This window comes from Grammomys surdaster, unplaced genomic scaffold (genome assembly GCF_004785775.1).
Source record: "Grammomys surdaster isolate TR1022 unplaced genomic scaffold, NIH_TR_1.0 252, whole genome shotgun sequence".
Classification (NCBI taxonomy): Eukaryota; Metazoa; Chordata; class Mammalia; order Rodentia; family Muridae; genus Grammomys; species Grammomys surdaster.
This window is the reverse complement of record NW_021604693.1, coordinates 373,171-397,070: the sequence shown is the minus strand read 5'-3', so window position 1 is coordinate 397,070 and position 23,900 is coordinate 373,171. Positions and strand designations below refer to the sequence as shown.

At 39.4% G+C, this 23,900-nt stretch overlaps 1 pseudogene; it reads left to right on the top strand.

The window, feature by feature from the left end:
• The window catches only part of LOC114627353, an 82,044-nt pseudogene that overhangs the window by 49,729 nt on the left and 8,415 nt on the right, over window positions 1–23,900 (top strand).

The window sequence follows — 23,900 nt, the reverse complement described above, 5'->3', positions numbered from 1 at the left end:
AGCACATATAAAGGAAGACCTATAAGAATTACACCAGACTTCTCACCAGAGACTATAAAAGCCAGAAGATCCTGGACTGATAACACACAGAACCTAAGAGAATACAAATGCCAGCCCAGACTACTATACCCAGCAAAACTCTCAACGATTATAGATGTAGAACCAAAATAGTCCAAGACAAAATCAAGTTTACACATGTCTTTCCACAAATCCAAACCTACAAAGGATAATAGATGGAAAACTCCAACACAATGAGAGAAAGTACAACCTAGAAAAAGCAAGAAAGGAATCTTCCAACAAACCCAAAAGAAGATAGCTGCACTAACATAATTCCACCTCTAATAACAAAAATAACAGGAAGCAACTATCATTTTTCCTTAATATCTCTTAACATCAGTGGAATCAATTCCCCAGTAAAAAGACTTAGACTATCAGAAAGGATATGTAAACGGGACCCAGAATTTTGCTGCACACAAGACAAAGACAGACACTACCTCAAAATAAAAGGCTAAAAAAACAATTTTCCAAGCAAACGGTCCCAAGAAACAAGCTGGAGTAGCCACACTTGTATTGAAAAATATCGACTTTCAACCAAAAGTTATCAAAAAAGATAAGGAAGGACACTTCATATACATCAAAGGAAAAATCTACCAAGATGAACTCTCAATTCTGAACATCTAGGCTCCGAATGCAAGGGCACCCACATTCATAAAAGAAACTTTACTAAAGCTCAAAGCACACATTCCACTCCACACAATAATAGTGGGGCACTTCAATACCCCACTCTCAGCAGTGGACAGATCATGGAAACAGAAACTAAACAGAGACACAGTGAAACTAACAGAAGTTATGAACCAAATGAATTTAACAGATATCTGTAGAATATTTCATCCTAAAACAAAAGAATATACGCTTTTCTCAGCACCTCATGGTACCTTCTCATAAACAGACCATCTGATTGATCACAAAACAGGTCTCAACAGATACAAAAAGATTGAAATAATCCCATGCATCCTAGCAGATCAACGCAGATTAAGGCTGTTCTTCAATAATAACAAAAAAAAAATGGAAAGCCCACATACGTGTGGAAACTGAACAATGTTCTACTCAATGATAACTTGGCCAAGAAAAAAATTAAAGACTTTTTAGAATTTAATGAAAATGAAGACTCTTCATACCAAAACTTATGGGGCACAATGAAAGCAGTGCTAAGAGGAAAACTCGTAACTCAAAGTGCCTACAAAAAGAAGTAGGAGAGAACATACACTAACAGTTTGACAACACACCTGAAAGCTCTAGAACAAAAAGAAGAAAATACACCCAAGGGGAGTAGATGTCAGGAAATAATCAAACTCAGGGCTGAAATCAACCAAGTAGAAACAAAAAGAACAATGCAAAGTATCAACAAAACCAGGAGCTGGTTCTTTGAGAAAATCAAAAAGATAGATAAACCCTTAGCCAGACTAACCAGAGGGCACACAGATAGTATCCAAATTAATAAAATTAGAACTGAAAAGGGAGACATAGCAACAGAGACTGAGGAAATTTAAAAAATCATCAAATCCTACTACAAAAGCCTATACTCAATAAAACTAGAAAATCTGGATGAAATGGACAATTTCCTAGACAGATACCAGGTACCAAAGTTAAATCAGGAGCAAATAAACCATCTAATCAGTCCCATAACCCCTAAAGAAATAGCAACAGCCATTAAAAGAGTCCCCACCAAAAAAGAACCCAGGACCAGATGGTTTTAGTGCAGAATTCTATCTGACCTTTAAGGAAGACCTAACACAAATCCTCTTCAAACTATTCCACAAAATAGAAACAGAAGGAACACTACCCAATTCGTTCTATGAAGCCACAATTATGCTCATACCAAAACCAATAAAGGCACAACAAAGAAAGAGAACTTCAAATCACTCTCCCTCATGAATATCGAAGCAAAAATACTCAATAAAATTCTTGCAAACTGAATCCAAGAACACATCAAAACAATCATCTACCATGGCCAAGTAGGCTTTATCCCAGGAAGGCAGAGATGTTTCCATATACGAAAATCCATCAACGTCATCTACCCTATAAACAAACTCGAAGGAAAAAAACACATGATCACCTCACTAGATTCTGAGAAGGCATTTGACAAAATTCAACATCCCTTCATGGTAAAGGTCCTGGAAAGATCAGAAATTCAAGGCCCATACCTAAACATAGTAAAAGCAATATACAGCAAGCCAGTGGCCAACATCAAAATAATGGAGAGAAACCTGAAGCAATCCCCCTAAATTCAGGGACTAGACAAGGCTGACCACTCTCATCATCCCTGTTCAATATAGTACTTGAAGTCCTAGTCAGAGCAATTCGACAACAAAAGGGAGTCAAAGGGATAAAAATAAGAAAGGAAGAAGTCAAAATTTCACTATTTTCAGATAATATAATAGTATACTTAATTTACCCCAAAATTCCACCAGAGAACTCCTAAACCTGATAAACAACTTCAGCAAAGTGGCTGGATATAAAATCATCTCAAACAAATCAGTAGCCTTCTTCTACTCAAAGGATAAACAGACTGAGAAAATTACGGAAATGACACCCTTCACAATAGTCACAAATAATATAAAATACCTTGGTGTGAATCTAACCAAGCCAGTGAAAGACCTTTATGACAAGAACTTCAAGTCTCTGAAGAAAGATATCAAACAAGATCTCAGAAGATGAAAAGATCTCCCATGCTCGTGGATTGGCAGGATTAATATACTAAAAATGGCTATCTTGTAAATCTACAAATCCAATGAAATTCCCATCAAAATTCCAACTCAATTCTCACAGAAATAAAAAGGGCAATTCTCAAATTCATTTGGAATAACAAAAAACCCAGGTAGTGAAAGCTATTCTCAACAACAAAAGAACTTCAGGAGGAATTACCATCCCTGACCTCAAGCTGTACTACAGAGCAATAGTGATTAAAAACTGCATGGTATTGGTACAGAGACAGGCAGGAAGATAAAATGGAATAGAATTGAAGACCCAAAAATGAACCCACACACCTATGGTCACTTGATCTTTGACAAAGGAGCTAAAACTGTCCAGTGGAAAAAGGACAGCATTTTCAACAAATGGTGCTGGTTCAACTGGAGGTCAGCATGTAGAAGAATGCAAATCGATCCATTCTCATCTCCTCGTGCAAAGCTCAAGTCCAAGTGGATAAAGGACCTCCACATAAAACCAAATGCACTGAAACTAATAGAAGAGAAGGTGAGGAAGAGCCTCAAATACTTGGGCACAGGGGAAAATTTCCTGAACGGAACACCAATGGCTTATGCTCTGAGATCAATTGATAAATGGGACTTCATAAAATTTAAAAGCTTCTGTAAAGCAAAGAACACTGTCAATAGGACAAAATGGCAACCAACAGATTGGGAAAAGATCTTTATCAATCCTACATCCAATAGAGGGCAAATATCCAATATATTCAAAGAACTCAAGAAATTACAATATAGAGAACCAAATAACCCTATTTAAAAAATAGGGTACAGAGCTAAACAAAGAATTCTCAACTAAGAAAACTCAAATGGCCAAGAAGCACATAAAGAAATGTTCAACATCCTTAGTCATCAGGGAAATGCAAATCAAAACAACACCTCACACCAGGCAGTATGGCTAAGATCAAGAGCTCAGGTGATAGTAGATGCTGGTGAGGATGTGGAGAAAGAGGAACACTCCTCCAGGGATTGCAAGATGGTGCAACCACTCTGGAAATCAGTCTGGCGGTTCCTCAGAAAATTGGACATAGCATCATCTGAGGACTCAGCTATACCACTTCTGAGCATAAAAGTTGCTCCAACATATAGCAAGGACACATGCTCCACTATGTTCATAGCAGCCTTATTTATAATAGCTAGAAGCTGGAAAGAACACAATAGTTCTTCAACAGAGGAATGGATGCTAAAAAAAAAAGTGGTACATTTACACAATGGATTACTACTTAGCTATTAATAAAAATGAGTTTGTGAAATTCTTAGGTAATGATTGGAACTAGAAAATATCATCCTGAGTGAGGTAACCCAATCACAAAAGAACACACATGATATACACTCACTGATAAGTGGATATTCGGCCAAAAGCTTTCGATATCCAAGATACGATTCACAGACAACATGAAGCTCATGAAGAAGAAAACCAAAGTGCAGATGCTTTGGTCCTTCTTAGAAGGAGTAACAAAATACTCATGGGAGCAAATATGGAGACAAAGTTTGGGAAAGAAACTAAAGGAGGGGCTGTATGGAGACTGTTCCACCAAGGTATCCATCCCATGTGCAGTCACCAAAGGTAGATGCTGATGTGGATGCCAAGAAATGCATGCTGACAGGAGCCTGATATAGCTGTCTCCTTAGAGGTCTGCCAGAGCCTGACATATAAAGAGGTGGATGCTCACAGCCAACCATTGAACTGATCATGGGGTTCTCAATGGAGGAGTTAGAGAGAAGACTGAAGGAGCTGAAAGGATTTATGGCCCCATGGGGAGAGCAACAATGCCAACCAACCATAGATCCCAGGGTCTAAACCATCAGCCTTGGAGCACATAGGGAGGGCCCCATGGCTCCAGCTGTATATGTAGGAGAGGATGGTCTTTTTGGGCATAGTTGGGAGGGGCTATCCTTGGTCCTGTGAAGGCTGGATGCCCCAGTGGGGGGAATTCAAGGGCGGGGAGGTAGGAGTAGGTGGGTGGGTAGGGGCACATCCTCATAGAAGCAGGAGGAGGGGAGATGGCATAGGAGTGTTCTGACTGGGCAAAAAATGGGGAAAGAGGATAACATCTGAAATATAAATAAAATATTCAAAAAAAACAGGAAGTACAAGCAAGCAGCTTCCAACTCTATAGAAATGACAGTGATATTTGGCTTCCTGGTCAGTCACCCATGATTCCTCTTTGCCTTTGGAGCATCCATCTTTGACCCACTGGTCCAGAAATATCTGACAGACTTTTCTGTGAAGCAGAAATTTTGAAAGAATGTTCTGTTTTGTCTTGGCTAGGGGGTCAATCAACTTCCCAGTGTCCTGCTTGACCACAGTTTGAACAGCATGTTGTCAGCAGTTGTGGTAAGGGGCAGCTTTTTGCTCAGTGTCCATCTGTGGTGGGTTAGATTAATGATGCTTGTATTCTAATGTTAAGTTGTGTCCACAAAAGTGTTTGCAGGAGTGTCTGCATACAGCTTCTAGAAACCTGTCCCCAGTTTATTCTGAATGATATATAAAAATGTTAACAGCCAATAGCAGGGAAGGACAGACAGAGACATGTCTTTGAAATTCTCTGGGCATAGGACTGAAAGGTGGACAGAAGAAGGAGAAGTTCCACCATGCCTGAAGAGTATGGAGGAGAAGGAGATACCATACCAGAAAAAAGTACAGGACAGAAATGCATGGCCAACATGTGAAGGAGCCTGGAGAGCACAGCCCAGAGTTTGGCCCAGTTGGGCAGCTCTCTGAGGCCAGAGCAGCCAAGACATAGTATTAGTAAGTAATAACTCAATATTAACCAAGCAATTAGTCAGTGGGCCAGCTATTGCAGGCATATCAAAATGTAAAGGCTGAGTGGGTCTTTCATTTGGGAACATAAACCATTGAGGCCAGAAGTGAACCCACCAGTGGGATTTAGTAATTAATTATTTCAATGACCATAATCTTCTTCAGAGTACAATGGCATGCTGTCAGGAGCCGATTTGTCTCTCTGTCAGAAAAGCTTTTTGTTATTAAAACATGTTAAATGCTATATTCTATAAATCTCTGAAGTATTTGAGGACCACATATCTATCTAAGGTATACACAAATAGACAAACTTTGTTTCTAGTTAGCTTTGCAAACATACACAGGAGGCTAAATAAAGCTTATCTATACAATTAACTAAACTAGTACCTAGCATGACTATAAGTTTATATGTAAGTGACTGAATACTAACTTGCATTTTGTAACTTTAGCTTGTTTAAAACCTATTTTAATGATGATTTTTAAACCCTTTCATCTTCCTTTTAGCCCTTACCCACCTCAGGTAGTAGGAATAAAAGTAGACCTGTTTAAAAAGGTTCCCTGGGGCAACACCCATCTGTATTAAATGGAAATTGGCAGTTCAGTTCACAGGTTAGTGGCATTAGCTCTATCTACTAACAAACATTACAACGATATACCAACAGTCTTGTGTGGTTGAGCCCAGATAGCAAAAATAAATTAGGAGCAGTGGCACTACCTAGCAAAAACAGCTAGCCCTCAGCCTGGGCACGAGTCAACAGGAATGACCCGGAGGGACAGCAGGAGAAGTTCTCTACTGTTCCTCTCTCAGAGAAGCAAAGATCAGTGAAGATAGAGACCGACAAGTGTTGTACAGCTAGCTGTACCAGCAAGCGTAGTTTAGCTGTGTCCCAGTGTGTCGAGTCCTATTTATACCCTTTAAGCTTCATTTGTCCTCCATGTGTGTTATCTCAGTATATGTCTTGCCTCAGCATGTGTCTTACTTCAGTATGTGCATCTCTCAGCTGACAGCACTATGCCAATCAGCCAGAGTCTAGTGAAACAGCAAGAAACTGCAGCACCATAGGGGTTGATGTCAAAAGTATCCCTTCTCCAGGAAAAAGACATCGGGACGGGTATGGCTCTCATGCCTCACTGGACAATGACAGGGGGACTAGAGCCATTACAAGGTCCCCTTCAAATACTGGAGGTCAGGCCTCTATCCCCGCCTTCGCAAGTTTAGAATTGCCACAGCCCTTCTATACTTAGAGAAGGGAGGAGATGTCAGGGGCAGCCCTGCTTACACACTGAAGGCCTAAAATCAGCCATAGGCCTAAAATCAGCAATAGACCTGTCATACATGTATACTAACACCAAATCTTGGGTCTCAGTGGAAAAACATTGAAACAGATGGCTATAAGCTAATGTAAACAGGCAGCTTTTGTGGAAATTTACAAGCCTGAGTAGTCATAGACCTTGTAAATAGGTAGCCTTGGCAGACAATATCAACTTAGATAAGGACAAGCGAGTCATAGGCAGAGTCATATTGACTTGTCCCCTGAACCTTCACCCAGCCAATACCTGGTTCTGAAAGATATCTGTATTCCCCCTGAACACTCACACTCCAGTGTCATTCCCTTCCCCACATCCTGCCTCTCTGTGTTTATAACCCCTGTGTGAATGAATTACGATTTGAGAAAAAATAAATTATAAAAAAAGAAAGAAAGAAACTGCAGCACACCACCAGAAGATTTTTGGTGTCTTTCTCTATTGAGTTCTGACAAATGAAGCTCAACTATGTAATGTAAGGAAGAGTAATACATGTGTATTGTTAACAAAGAAGCCTTCATCATGTGTGCTTTCACATGCTTGCATCAGCAGAGCATTCTCTCTTGTGTCTGTTTCAGTAGAACATTCCTTCACAAGTCTGCCCTTAGTCGTCCACCGGTGTCTACTTCAGAAAACACTCCTTTACGTTTGACCCAGCAAAACACCATCCAACCAACTTTCCACAGAACCTTTGCATTTCCACTCAAGTATTCCTAAGACACTTTCTAAAGTAAACAGTCTTGGGGGTCCTCATTACATTTTCAGTCCCTCAGTGTCCCTTTCCAGAAGCCCAAAAGACACCATGCAATTCAGACAATATGTCATGGGTTGAGAGACAAAGACCCATACTCAAGACCTAGTTGCAACCACCTCAGCATAAGGCTAAAAAAGTTAGACTATCCTTGGCTGCCACTAAAATCAGCTAGCGTTCATGTTGGTCTAGTATTTGGGAGAATCCTGTATTCCTTGCTAAACCACTTTTATTTCAGGTCTTAAAAAATACAGGAAGGTGCTATCTTGTGGAGCCGTGATGCTAGTCCGGTAAGCTGTCCATATGTTCACAACAGAAAATACTTATGATAGAGAAGGACACACAGGATGTATGTGGTCCAAGTTTCTAGCCACAAATTTCTATATTTGTTACTACAAAGACAGAAGCAACAGTTTCTTTTTGAAATACTTAGTGCTCTGTTGCTCTTGGTTGGACACAACAGACAAAGAATCTTTGTTTATATTCCAGATACGAAAGGACTGTTTTCCCCAAAAGATGTCTAGTGGTACTCAGATTCTATTCCTTATTTTCATATTAAATTTCTTTCTGTTTTTTCCTAGCAATGTTTATTGTGCAGTTCAGTTATTCTCAGAACTCACCTTACAAGGCAGAGACTGGACTCAAACTGAGTTCTTTTTTCTTCAGCCTGCCAAATGCTATAAATACAGGTCTGCAGTTCCACGTGTGTCTTTAGCCATTTTTATTCTAGTATTTATTGGATAGAATGTTTATTTGACTCCCAGTTCTGTCATTGTAGGTGAATCACAAAGGCAGTCACTAGAAAGAGACAGACATATGGTCACATTGCATCCACGGTTAAAAAGATATGAAGGGAGCATGGTGATTCTTAGATAGCATTCTTGACTTCAGGATAACTTCCTTAGGAAATGGTGCCATTAACTAAATAGTGTACATGTCTTCTCACACCAATTAAATTTCCCCAGACATGTCTGTACACCAACTCTCTCTGATGTCTAAAACACTGTTTCAGACTGTTTTGAAGTGTTTCTAGATTGTAGAAAATAGACATTTGAAATTATAAATTACACAACCATAAAATAACTATAACTCTACCCTTCACAATCGCCTAAAATATAGAGTTGCAGTAAGATAGGCACCTCCTCTCCTATTAAAATTAGATGAGGAATCCCAGTAAGAGTAAACAGTCCTAAAAGGATTCAGCAGTGTCAGAAACAGCCCCTGCTCACACTGGTAAGAGTCTCACAGGAAGATCATGCTACACAATTTTTATAATGTTTGTTTTATTAGATATATTCTTTATTTACATTTCAAATTTTATCCCCTTTCCAAGTTTACCCCAGAATTCCCCTATCCCATCCCTCTGCCCCCTGCTTCTATGAGGGTGTTCCCCCACCCACCCACCCACTTCCACCTCCCCGCCCTGGCATTCCCCTGTAGGACAGTGAAAGACAGCCTGGTTTCTAGTCGAGAACAGGCTGGAAATCACCAGAGACTCCAGGTGATCCTGAGGGACAGCATGCATTTCGCCATGCTCCCAGACTCCAGGCTCCTGTCATGAGGCTGTAGCCCTCCTTATATTTGGGTCCTTTAGTCACGTCCTAGCTCCTCCACAGGTAGAAGGTGTGACTACAGGCCATGGAGCCTCAAGACAGATCTCCATATTAATGACATACCTAAAGGCCAGAGGGGCATAGCCAATTAAACATTCCTTCCCAGACCCTCCTCCTTGCAGAAAGTATTTAACTTCAGGCCTGTCATGAGGAAAATGGGGTACAGACTTTCTTCTACTTTCCGCCATGACAATAAACATCTTAAGACCATGGACTGTTTCTCTTCTTCGGGATCCACCATGAGGAACAAGGGAGAAAGTTTTCACCTAAAGAGCTGCCATTTAATCTCCTACAGAAGACTTCTCTGCATTCCCAGTCACGAAGACCACCAGCCAAGCAAGCCAAGTGAGCAGCTGTGACCCAGCCAAGCTAGACTCTAATCCCCACGGGGCGGAGCCAGACCACTCTTTCCCTTTCTCTCCTCTTAGGCCATAGGCCAATCCAGTCTGTAAGTCCCCACTTCATTCTCAGCCCTTCCATGGCCCACCAGCAGTGCCTGGGGACTCAAGAGGCCAAGAATCCGACAAACTAGCTACCACGGGACCCCAGAGTGTGCTTACCTACCTCCTAGCGGGGTCCTGCAGCTTCACAAAGCTCCTACGTAGGGAGAGCACAAAGTCAACCTTCCTGCACCTCTGTCCCCAGAAGTGGCCCTAACCCCATAGTGAGACCAGACAGGACCCACACATCAACCCAACAACTGGTCTGGGACTGGGACACATTTGAAACCAACATTCCTCTACACTGGGGCATCGAGCCTTCACAGATCCAAGGACCTCTCCTCCTCCCATTGATGCCTGACTAGACCATCCTCTGCTACATATGCTGTTGGAGACATGGGTCCCTCCATGTGTACACTTTGGTTGGTAGTTTAGTCCCTGGGAGCTCTGGGGGGGGGGGGTGAGTTGGTTGATATTGTTGTTCTTCCTGTGGGGTTGCAAACCCCTTCAGCTCCTTCATTCCTTTCTCTAACTCCTCCATTGGGGACCCCGTGCTCAGTCCAATAGTTGTCTGCAAGCATCCACCTCTGTATTTCTCTAGCTCTAGCCTCTCCAGAGACAGCTGTATCAAGCTCCTGTCAGCAAGCACTTCTTAGCATCCAAAATAGTGTCTGGGTTTTGATGTCTATATATAGATGGATCCCCAAGTGGGGCAAACTCTGGATGGCCTTTCCTTCCTTTCTACTCCACACTTTGTCTTCACATTTCCTCCCTTGAGTATTTTGTTCCCCCTTCTAAGAATAACTGAAGCATGCACACTTCAGTCTTTCTTCTTCATGAGCTTCATGTAGTCTGTGAATTGTATCTTGGGTATTCCCTGCTTTGGGGTTAATATCCACTTACCAGTGAGAGCATACCATGTGTGTGTTTTTGTGATTGGGTTACCTCACTCAGGGTGATATTTTCCAGTTCCATCCCTTTGCCTAAGAATTTTATGAATTCATTGTTTTTAATAGCTGAGTAGTACTCCATTGTGTAAATGTACCACATTTTCTGTATCCATTCCTCTGTTAAAGGACATCTGGGTTCTTTCTGCCTTCTGGCTATTATAAATAAGGCTGCTATGAACATAGTGGAGCATGTGTCCTTGTTATATCTTGGAGCATCTTTTGGGTACATGCCCAGGAGTGGTATAGCTGGGCCCTCAGGTAATAATATGTTCAATTTTCTGAGGAACCGCCAAACTGATTTCCAGAGTGGTTGTACCAGCTTGCAATCCCACCAATAGAGGAGGCATGTTCCTCTTTCTTCACATCATCACCAACATCTGCTATTGCCTGAGTTTTTTATCTTAGCCATTCTGACTAGAGTGAGGTGGAATCTCAGGGTTATTTTGATTGGCGTTTCCCTGATTACTAAGGATGTTGAACATTTCTTTAGGTGCTTCTCAGTCATTTGGTATGCTTCAGTTGAGAATTCTCTGTTTAGCTCTGATTCCCAGTTTTAATGTGGTTATTTGGTTCTCTGGATTCTAATTTCTTGAGTTCTTTGTATATATTGAATATTAGCCCTCTACTGGATGAAGGATTGGTAAAGATCTTCTGCCAATCTGTTGGTTACTGTTTTGTCCTATTTACCATGTCCTTTGCCTTACAGAAGCTTTGCATTTTTATGAGGTCCCATTTGTTGATTCTTGATCTTAGAGCATAAGCCATTGGTTTTCTGTTCAGGAAAATTTCCCCTGTGCCAATGTGTTCGAGTCTCTTTGCCACTTTCTCTTCTATTAGTTTCAGTGTATATGGTTTTACATAGAGGTCCTTGATCCACTTGGAATTGAGCTTTGCACAAGGAGATGAGAATGGATCAATTTGCATTCTTCGTCCTTTTTCCACTGCACAGTTTTAGCTCCTTTGTCAAATATCAAGTGACCATAGGTGTGTGGGTTCATTTTTGGGTCTTCAATTCTATCCCATTGATCTTCCTGCCTGTCTCTGTACCAATATCATGCAGTTTTTATCACTATTGCCCTGTAATACAGTTTGAGGTCCAGGATGGTGATTCCCCCAGATATTCTTTTAGTGTTAAGAATAGTTTTTGCTATCCTGGGTTTTTTGTTATTTTAAATGAATTTGAGAATTGCTTTTTCTAACTCTATGAAAAATTGAGTTGGAATTTGATGGGAATTGCACTGAATCTGTAGATTGCTTTTGGCGAGATGGCCATTTTTACTATATCAATCCTGCCAATCCTTGAGCATGGGAGATCTTTCCATCTTCTGAGATCTTCTTCAATTTCTTTTTTCAGAGACTTGAAGTTCTTGTCATATAGATCTTTTACTTACTTGGTTATAGTCACACCAAGTTATATTATATTATTTGTGAATATTGTAATGAGTGTCTTTTCCCTAATTTCTTTCTCAGTCTGTTTATCCTTTGAGTAGAGGAAAGCTACTGATTTGTTTGAGTTAATTTTATATTCATCAAATTTGCTGAAGTTGTTTATCTGGTTTAGGAGTTCTCTGGTGGAATTCTGGGGTAAATTAAGTATACTATCATATCATCTGCCAATAGTGATATTTTAACACATATACAGAAGACCTAGGTCATTCTCATGCAGGTCCTATGGTTGTCAGTTCAGTTTTTGAGAGTACCTAGGAGACAATGTTGTGCCATACTGTGTAGGTCTGCATACAGGTGTACAGCAGGCAGGGAATTCTATGTTGGAATTATAGGTCTTATGAGGCTCAGGTGAGACCAGAAGGATCCAGTTGTTACTACTTTCTGAGGGGAAGCTAAAGAAAAGCAGGATGCTGGGCCTCTATCCAGAGACACTCTCTGATTCCAGTTGTCTCTCTCAGTATTCTTTTCCTTCATGTTTCAACCATCTGATCCATCTTGCTCCAAACAATGCACCACTATCCAAGGTACTCTGCCAATACACCCATGATGTCTATACTATATCCCCTTCACAGTGAGAGTCATATAACCTCTCCTTGGAGTCTCCTTGCTACTTAGCATCTCTGGGTTATGGAGTGTAGCATGGTTATACTTTACAGCTAATATCCACTTATAAGTGAGTACATACCATATTTGTCTTTCTTGGTTGAGTTTACCTCACTCAGATTGGTCTATTCAAATATGTCCTACTGGAATAAAGAACAAGGGCTATGAATTTAGGAACTAGACTTGGAAAATGAAAATGTCTAAAAATGCAAAAATTAACTTATCAAAATGTACATATTAAATACTCCCAGATCATGCTCAGATATTTCTATGTAAACAATTAACAAAAAAAATGACACAATGTGTCTGTGTGTGTGTGTGTGTGTGTGTGTGATATTTTATGAATAATGGTAAGTGTATAGGGCAGGAAATATTAAATACTGCTCAGGGTTTAAGAATATGTTCTTTGCTTTTAAAGGATCTAACTTAAGTTTGAAATGCCCACATGAAGAGGCTCACTACTACATGTGACTCTCGCTCTACATGACTCAACCAGTGCCATCTTCTGCCTTTACATGGAACCAGCACTCACATGCTTATATTACACAAAATTTAAGATGAAATTTTTTAGGAATTTGAATGCTAGGTCCAAAAATATTTTCAATTAAAGATAAAATAAATTTTCTTTGTTTCTTTGATTTTTAACAATAAGCAAATTTTCATTTTTCTAAATAACTATATAACCTATCAACTAGGAAATTAAATAATTATAACCTGACACTAGATTAACACCAGCATGATTGGTTTGAATGACACACTAGGATTGCTCTTATAACATGAATAATACTCATTGGAAATGTTGCAAAGAACAGCAGAAAAGCACTGAGTCTCAGATTTAAAAATCCAACAAAGCATATCAAAATCTTTACTTCTATATTAATATTTCATCACTTGGAATAAAAGAAGTCAGCTCTAATTGCAATCTCATTATCGTCATGGTAAATTCTGTGGCTGAAGAGCTGAAGTCTTAGCAATTTCCAAGAAGCTATATTGCTCCAAGACCATAGTAAAAATAGGGGTGCACTTGAAGCCTGATATGGAAACACACCTTTAATCAAAGCACAGGGGAAGCAGATGTCGGTAGATCATTGAATCCAAAGCCAGCCTGCTCTACAAAGTTTGCTCCAGGACTGCCAGATCTACAGAGAAATGCAGTCTCAAAACAAACAAACAAACAAACAAACAAACTGGGGTTGTTGCTCTGTTGGCAAGCTTTGCATGCTGTGTTCAGGTAAGGTAGGTGCTTTGAGTCTCTAACCACATCCTGTGACTTTTGGTCTTGGTCTGCCTCTTGTCAGCCAAAGCAGCACCATGAGGCCCATGCTCCTAAACCTGATGTGTGCTGGTGAGTCCTGGTAGGAATACAGGTTGTGGAATAGCAAACTGCAAATACCCTGCATGGCTGGAACTTTCCACAGCAGAAAGCCTGGGTTCCATGGTGAACGTTGGTGCATGAATTCATCTGAAATTGGTGGGCTCCAATTCTACTTTACAGAGTCCCAACAGGGAAGAGGGTCAAATGACCAGGCTATTGGAAGGTAATAGATCATATATCCTATCATGTGCTTTTCTTACCAGACTTCTTCCTATCCAGGGGACACTGGCATAAGTGGGTTAGTCTATCCATACAACCTCCATCCCAAATAGTTTCTTTCTAACAAGAGAAGAGTTATGACAGGGTTTGGGCTGGTAGTTTCTGTGAGTTACTTGTTGAGGAGTCTTCATCCACTTCAAAGTTAAGACCTTGGAAACCTCACTCTCAATTCTATCCCAAATATCTAAGACAGTATGCTTGGTTGATTCAGGCATCAACTTTAATGGGATACACAATTTTTCCCGTCTTTTGTTTTTTGGAACATGGTTTCTCCATGTAGTCCTGGCTATTTTTGAATTCACTTAAAATATCAGGCTGGCCTTGAACTCAGAGTTTTTCCTGGCTTGGCCTCTCAAGTCATGGGATTGAAAACTTGGGTCACAATGGTAGATAAACAATTTTTAAGTTTAAAAAACATTCCTTTGGCTACACTTTTACTTGACTATACTTGTATATCCTAGGAATTTTGATATTATAATTTTATGATTTTCTTAATATGTATATTGCCTGACAAATGATTAAAGTTATTATTTTTATATTTAGACAACCATCCGATAGATGGAATTCATATACTACCACAGAACTGTGACATCTTATTTTGAATTTCTTTTAATGAGCTACTTTTACTTTTTCTACATAAAGGTGTTTCCTGTAACTCACTACCAGAGTTTCTTTCAGCCTGGAGAACTACACAGTACTTCCTGTGCTTTTGTTGATGAATTCTGTCTGCTGCCATTTTTCTGAGACAATCATTATACATTTCATTTCTGAAAAACACCGTTATTGATATTTATAGGCAGAGTGTAATTTTTCCCATTAACCGAATTGAATACATAATTATAGAAATCTGCCATTAGCTAGATTGGAAGTCCTTGCATGAAATTTGCTATTTTTATTGCTATTATGTCAGTATCTCTTATGATAATAATATGGCCTGTGATCTTTCTTATGTGTGTTGAGTTTCTTTTCTGTCCTTTAACCTTCTTGGACCAGACCATTTGTGTGTGTGTGTGTGTGTGTGTGTGTGTGTGTGTGTGTGTGTTGGGGGGTTCAAGTTTGTTTTATACTTTTATCTCTAAATAAGTTTGCTGTTTATTATTATTAGCTGTTAGTTGTATCTTTTTGTCAATGCTTTACAAATCCTTTAAGAACCTCAATGTATTATTATCATATTCAACCTCTGTGCAAAACCCTCCTAGATCCTCCCAATTTAATACGCACCTTCTTCCAGCCATGTTTCTTCACCATTTATTAAATAGTCACGATGGAAATTTTGACATTTGGATGCTATCATAAATCCTACCATTCTTCTTCATTGTGTTTTTGATCAGTTTCTCTATTTACCCATCAGGATAGATAACGCCTGACTTATTCTCATTGTTTCTCCTATTTTATCAAGGAAAATACTTATATATTCTATTAATTTTTTACATTTTGCATGTACTTGTGTGTGTGTGTGTGTGCGTGTGTGTATCATTGCGTAAGTATGGAGGTCAGAGGACAACCTGCAGGAATCATTTCTCTCCTTTCACTACCACACTGATTTTCACACTGGCTGCTCCGAATTTGTACTCTTGTCAACAGTAGATGAAGGCTCCCAATTCCCTGAAAACACCCAACAGTATCTTGTTTTCTTAATCAGCCATTCCAACTGGAGTAAGATGAAATTTCAAAATAATTCTAATTTGAATTTCTGTGGGTAAGGATGATAAATACTATTGAAAGTATTTCCTGGTCATTGGTTTTCTTTTTCTGAGAACTCTGTGTTTACTTCCATAGCCTTCTTCTGAATTGATTTTCTTGTTGCTTGTTTGTTTGCTTGTTTCTGTTATTTTCATTTTCAGCTATAGGGGCTTGACTGTGTGGTTAGTTGGTCAGAGGATTATTTACTGAGAACATACACATACTACAGAAGCATTGCTGGCTCTTCACTTCTATATTCCAAGTTGTGTTTCATGTCTGCCTATATCCCATCCGGAATAGTCTGTTAGGGTAGATTCATTGAGTATTTGGTATCCATGTTTTCTGGATGCATCTCTCTGTTTTCTATGATATTTCCTCTTGGAATTTGGTCTTTTGTGATGCATTTGTAGTGCTAAATACTGGCCCCCAAGGTCTGGTTGCCCACAAGCACAAGAGAATGTGTACATAAACCCAAGTGACTCTTTTGCTATGTGATCTTGGCCCTCCAAGTTATCCCTAATTGATGAATAAAGATGTCTATATCCTATACCAGGACAGAATTGAGATAGGCATGGCTTGGAGTTCCTGAAATTGGGGTCTGAGGAGAACAACAGGGAAAGAGAAGAAGGTGGAGAGAGTAGGAAGCTCCATAGCGTAGGTGAATCATGAAAACATATTCATGAGGTTTAGCCAATTGGAGTTAAAGGTTGCCCAGATGGAACATGGCAAATTATAACTTGGGCTTATAGATGGGTAAATAAATTCTAGTAGCATAGAGGGTAAATGTCTGCCCAGCTCTAGTGCTGATTAAGGCTTATTATAAAGGTTGTGTGTTTTTTATCAGGGAACAACAATAAAAGACTGGTTAGACGCCTCTGCTTAAGATTAAACAATTTCTACAATTGCCTGCTATTCTACACCAGATATGGGAACATCAGAGAAATTACACCACATTCATAATATCTTTTAGAAATTAAAGCCAGAACAGGAAGTCTATAGACTGTTGCCTGGCCCAGAGATGTGGTATAGAATTGACTAGTCAGAGACAGGTTTTGTCCAATAGCATGTCTTATTCCTCTTTTGTACTGGATGATATCATCCTTGACAGAGGTTCCGGACCCCTGGCTGCTCTATTCCATGGATGTCTCTCCCTGTGCAGACTGTGTTAGCAGGTCTGTATGTGTATATGTCGAGATCTGGTATGAAACATTACCATGGGCCTTGGGGCTGCTCTTTCTCATATTTGGTAAGTGCTACAGGGGTCATTATTCTTATCCAGAAGGAAAATGAATTAATGCCTGGGCTCTTTTCACAGAATTTTTCTTCAATGAAGACCTGGCCTGATAGCTGCAAAGGGTCCAATCCTAAGATCAGCTTCTGTCCTGGTCTTTATTATTAGTTCTGGGTTAGGATCAATTTATAATAGGACAGACTTCTCTCATCAAGTCTTGCTTTTACTGTTTCGGTGTGTTTAAAGAGCAGAGGATCTGGGCACACTATGGTGAGTCTGTTCTCTGTTTTAACCTGGGAAACTGAATTTGGCTGGGAGTAAGATGAAGCATCTTAAGGAAGTTCTGAGATGGGACTTTTCAACAACATCCATACATATACTTACTTTCTATTTAGTCCTAACTAATGAGGCCATTTTGGGGAGTAAGGATTCTCCACCATGGGTGAGTAATACTGACATGCTCAGAGGATATTGAAACACATGGCACCAAGGTAAGGGCACACACATACACACACACACACATTTTCTTCTGAGGGTTTAGACATTTATTTATTTATTTATTTATTTATTTATTTATTTATTTATTTAATGTGATGAGGGCTCTACCTGTATGTGGACTTGCATTCCAGAAGAGGGCATCAGAACATATTATAGATAGTTGTGAAACACATGTGGTTGTTGAAAACTGAACTCAGGATCTCTGTAAGAGCACATAGTGCTCATAACCACTGAGCCATCTCTCCAATCCTGACATTTGATTTTTCATTGCTTTCATTTTCTATCCATCTCTTCTCATGTGGGCTTCCTCTGGCTCTCTTACATAGGCCTGCTCCTTGGAAGATCCATCACACAAGACAGAGTTGAAGTAACTACTGTCTAATGAGTGTGCAGCTTAAGTGGGATTCATTTATTTTCAGAGGCTCTGAGGCTTTGGAGACATGCATAATGGTTTGGTTTTACATGAAGGCAAGAGACAAAGTATGACATACATCAGTGATTTAATGGGACACCGTGTTGACTGCCCCATGGAAGTGGCAAGGTTTAACTGCAAGAATGGCAACCCACAGGGTTCATTCCTAGAATACCAGGAGACAATGAGAGAAGCCACTAGATAGCACTAAGCTATGAGAGTTAGTCTATCTTTATTTAGGAACTGTAAAGATGATTAGGACAATTGAAAATTGCCAAAAACTCTGAAAACTGTGAGCTGAAACTACATTACTGGTGTGACTGTTAGGTTTTGTTTGTTTGTTTGTTTGTTTTGTTTTGTTTTGTTTTTTTCAAGACAGGGTTTCTCTGTATAGCCCTGGCTGTCCTGGAACTCACTCTGTAGACCAGGCTGACCTCGAACTCAGAAATCCGCCTGCCTCTGCCTCCCAAGTGCTGGGATTAAAGGCGTGCGCCACCACCGCCCTGCGACTGTTAGTTTTTTATTCACCATGACGTAAGTTAGAGTCATCTGGGAAGGAATGTCAACAGAAGAATTGTCTCTGCCATATTGTACTGTGAGCATATCTGTGGGGCATTTTCTTGATTCATGATTGATGGTTACTACACCATAGCTCCTTGTAACCACACTTTCCTGATGCCAGATGACTAGATTTCTTTTTCTGTATCTTTTAGGGCCATCACACCAGTCTTCCATCTGGGCAGTTCCAGGGTCTGTGTTTTCCATGGGCAGTGCTGTGACCATCTTCTGCAGGACTCCTCCAGATGTAACCTATGTACGTCTACAACAAAATGTACCCAATGCAAAACCATATGAGCGCACCACACAGGGAACCCAGGAAGTCTTTGAGTTCAGTCTGCAGAATATGATGCACATGAATGCAGGGATTTACTTCTGTGACTACTACCAGAGAAGCAACTGGTCACGATTTAGAGACAAACTGGAGCTGATGGTGACAGGTGAGTAATTGCCCCAAAACTGTTTTTCAGCCTTAATCTCTGCTATCCTACCTCAGTGAATCACATATACTCCATCATAGGCCCTGCCCTGTATCTATCTCTCTGTGCCCATACACTGGACTTGTTTCTACGATACTCCTCTCTCCTCTTTTCTCTTCATTTTACTTCCTCTTCTCTCGTTTTATATCTTCCCTTTCAATTTCTGTTTTATTTACATTTTTGAGACAAGTTCTTAAATATCTATCTCAGTCTAGCCTTGAACTTGATCTGTATCCACACGTAACCCAGAACTTCTCGTTCCTCTTAGTACTAGTATTATTAATAGACCGTGATAACCACCACATTCATGGGGCGATGGGCATAGAACACAGGCATTTTGTATATTAGGCAAGAACTCTTCCAACTGAAATTCGTCCCCGACCCTCTTTGTTTTGTGACCCTCCCTCTGTGCTGAATGTGGTCTAAGTTCCCTTTTGAATGATGACTATAGCCCCTAAAGGATGAAGTTCATGGGAAATGACAGCAGTCACTGTACTGATATACATCCTTTATATTGTCCTGGTTCCTGGAAAATAATAAAAATGTGTGGTAATCCTCATAGATTAACAATGATTGGGTTTTCTTTTGCCTTCATCTTTTCTTTGCTCTGGTCAGACTCTGTAAATTGTATTCTTATTTTTAATAATATTCTAAATAATAGCCTTTTGTGAGACAAGGTCACACCATATAACTCAGGCTGAATTTGACATCTCAATATATACAAATTAGGCTGGTTTTAAACTTACTGAGATTCACTCTCCTCTGAGTGCTAGGAGAAAAGGCCTGTGCTACCATGACTAGCTCGTGATAGAATCTTTTCACTTCCAGGTGTTTACAGGGAGAAGCCATCCCTTACTGTTGATTCAGGACCCCAGGGATTCTCAGAAGGAAATGTGACTCTCCTCTGTCACACACATCATATCTTTGATATCTTCATCCTCTGCAAAGATAGAAATGCTTCCTTTCCTCAGAACTGCTTTCATCAGAACCACAACACATTCCACATTGCCCCTGTGAGCCCAGGTCACAGGAGGATGTACAGATGCATTGGCTCTTTCCACAACAATTCCTACATGTGGTCACTGCCTAGTGACCCCGTTGAACTTCCAATCCCAGGTAATTATATCTGATAGTTATTCATTATATCTTTGTTTAGGCAGGCCCAAGGATGCCACATGGTATATATTTAGTCCATTTTATGCCTGCTCTGTGTTATTTGTTACTCACTGCACTGCTATTCTGCATGTAATTGCTACATTTGCATGTTAGACTCTGAATATTATGTGTTACTGATGTTATTTTGGGTAGACACAAGTATATTCATCTGGGGAATAGAAGTTCTTACCTACTCATAATGAGAACCATTCTGAAAGTTGCTGTATCACTTGATTGCTGACTGTTACCCACCACCAATATTCCTTTCTGAGTTGTATATGTGTGACAAACACAACACTAGTCAATACTGACAGAAAAGTTGAAAGTTTGTTTGCCAGTTAAAATATAGAAGGTGATTTTCTAGATCACAAAATTTAATCACCCCTTTTTTTCTTTTATTTTTCTTTTATTTTTCAATTGTAATATAGTTATACATTATTTTCCTCTTTTCCTTCTAAACTCTCCTATATGTGCCTCCTTTCTTTCTTTTAAATTCATATATATATACATATATATATATGTATATATATATACATATATATATATATATAATCAGTCTATGTAATGTTATTCTATGTATGTTTCTAGAGCTGACCATTTTGGTATTGGATGACCAGTTGGTGTGCTCTCTGGGGAAGGCTATTTCTCCAAGTCTCAGCATTCCTAGTTCCCTGTAGTTTTTTGTGTAGAGTTGAACACTCATGGGCTTCTCCCATCCACTTTGGTCTATCTATGTGGTTGTCCTTATTAAGCTTATGTTTAGGCAGACATGTTTGTGAAACTATGGGTGTTGTTCTGACATTACTTGCCAGGGGCCAGCCTTGGCTTGGTGGGGAATCTTCTTTCTTTTCTTGTCGGTTCTTCTTGAGGCAGAGGAAGGGGAAGAGCGTTGGTGGGGGTAAGACTTGGTCTTATGAGATTCAGGGTAAGACTTTGGTCCTGCGAGATATTTAGGGTTGTTGTATAATAAAAGTTTACTTATCTATGCTAGAAAAGTTTACATACTATGCACTGTAGCTGATCTGCCTTCTGTGATACTCTGAGGCCAGAAACTGCAGTTTCTGGCACTTAGCACCTCATCCTAATAACAGCAAAAAATTAAGTAAATAGCTTTTGTACCAAAAATCAAATCATAAATTGAAATAGAAGTTTACAACAAAGAATGTTTACATGCATATCCATTAGGAGTAATTATCTGGCTAAACATCCATCACCTGTTTAGCTCCACAGGTTCACTGAAGGTTTAAAACTATAACTAAGAAATTAGTGAAGTTTTGTATAGATAATCCCAGGCAATATTTTCTCTTCTGTCCTAGCACCTATAATAAATTGTGAGTTCCCTATTAGTTAATTGTTTTACAACCTCTTGGAATGTGCTCTGAGTAGGAGAACGTCTGGTTATTATCTAAGAGCAATAAACTGATGACACTTGGGAGACTGGCAGAGTTCTCATTGCAGTTTTGAGTATCAGAAAGGGACCTAATAGCAGTCCCACTATAAAAGAGCTTAATAATAATCATTAATATAATTTTAGGAATTCTTATAGAATCATCATTAAGACTTAAGAAGTCATCTATTTGTCTATATAGCATCACCACAAGACAGTATATCTTCGTGGGTCTGCAGAGATATGCTCCAAATGAGTGTGCTATTGCTTAGTGATTGTTACATATGTTTAATAATAATTATTATTTAAAAAGCATATTAATAACATGAATCTTTCCTAAAATACGTCTGCCACAGCCTTGCTGGATGGGGCACAATTGTCACAGATTATATAATAATCCGAGGCAAGCATTTCAGGATGATCACCTGCTAATTATTAGCTTGTCCCATTATGGCTCCTGACAATTACTAGGAGACACAATCTCATAGTATATTCTCTGATCCTTTGGTTCTTATAATCTTTCTTCCCATTCTTTTACAATGTAGGAGTTGTCTGTAGATATAACTATTGTGACTGAGCTTCATTTTGATTTGTTGAGTTTATAATGTCATGTATAATGCAATGTGTAATGGTCTTCATCTGTTAAAGGCAAGTTTCCTGGAGGAGGGATGAGCACTATACTCATCTGTCCCATCATATTTTGTCATTCATGGTTCTACCTCCAAACAGCCATCAGTCCAGTGGAGAATGCAGGAAACACTTACAGAACTCAGGAGGGTTCCCTTGAATATTCACATTCATGACATAAAAGTAGAAAAAAGACTAGATAAGAATAGAAGACTAGAAGGAGTGGAGACTCCCTTGTTTGGCTTCAGTGGGAGAGGATACACTTAGCCTTACAGGATACACTTGCAAAGAATTGATGTGCCAGTATAAAGGGTCTCCTTTGGGGGTCTCCACTGTCTCAGAGAGGGGGAGATGGATGGACTGTGTGAGTTGGGAACAGCAACCAGGATGTAGAGTGAATAAATAATTAAAGTAATGTGAAAAAAAAAGAAATGTTCATCATCTTTAGTCATCAGAAGAATACAAATCAAAATGACGCTGAGATTCCACATTATACCATACAGTTTTCTCGTTTCCTTTCTATGTTTATGTCATGAATATGTAATAAGCATGTGTGTGTGTGTGTGTGTGTGTGTTGCTGATTCCGTGTATATATAGTAAAACAGACACCATTTGAGTCTGATTTATTTTTCTTAATATGAGGACTATTTTCATCTAAATTTCTGACCAATTGCATGAGTTAGTTCATCTTTAGGTCTGAATAAAAACCACCACTGATAGGCTCAATTAAATTTTGCATTAAAATTTCAGGCCAGCACTCAGATCTCTGTGAGTTCAAGGCCACATGTGTTATCATCACTGCCTCTTTTTGTTTTCCAAGATGGTCCCCACTTCTGCTTTCCTATTACATAATTTCAGTAGACTTCAGTTTCGTACCTATCTTGAGTTTCTTCTCACATGATTCTCTTCTTAGTTCCAATATGCATGCACACACGTGCATGTGCACACACACATCTAAATATATGCTTCATATTTGAATGGACCACATTGTATTATATCCACATACACACCCCAAGTCTGGCTTACATGGTGTAATATAATGGCTTCCAGGTTCAGATATTTTCTCATGAGTGTCATGATTTCATTTTTCTCTCCAGCTACATAAAGTTCCACTTTGTCTACAAAGTGTCTTATCCATTTATCACTGGATGGGCATCTCACCTGCAATGTGTAAATTCCCTGGTCTGTGACAAGTACAGTAGTGCACACAAATGTGCAAGACCCTGCTATGTTGACTTAGAGTTTGCCAGGATTTGCTACTAGGCTCTATCCTTTTTATTAAAACAAACAAACAAAACATATTTCATTACTCACTATATGCTAATCACTCTGTAGGTTGCTATTTCATTTAGACATGTCTTTGGAGCTTGCAATGTTTTTCCATTTCTGACTGTTGCCTATCACTTTTGATCTCCTATTTTCCTTTTTGCTTTTGTTTTTAAGAAAACATCTTCCCTGGGGTGTCCTGATTGTTCTCTCTGTAGGTGATTCATTCAGGCTCCTGGATAATATTAGTGTATTTTTTTCATAGACTATCTGGGAAGAGTTCTCTTTGAACCCCAGAGGACTTGGTGCTTCTTATTTCCCCAATTGAATTTTGTTTGGTATTGTATTTAATTTCTCTCATTGGTTGGGTATG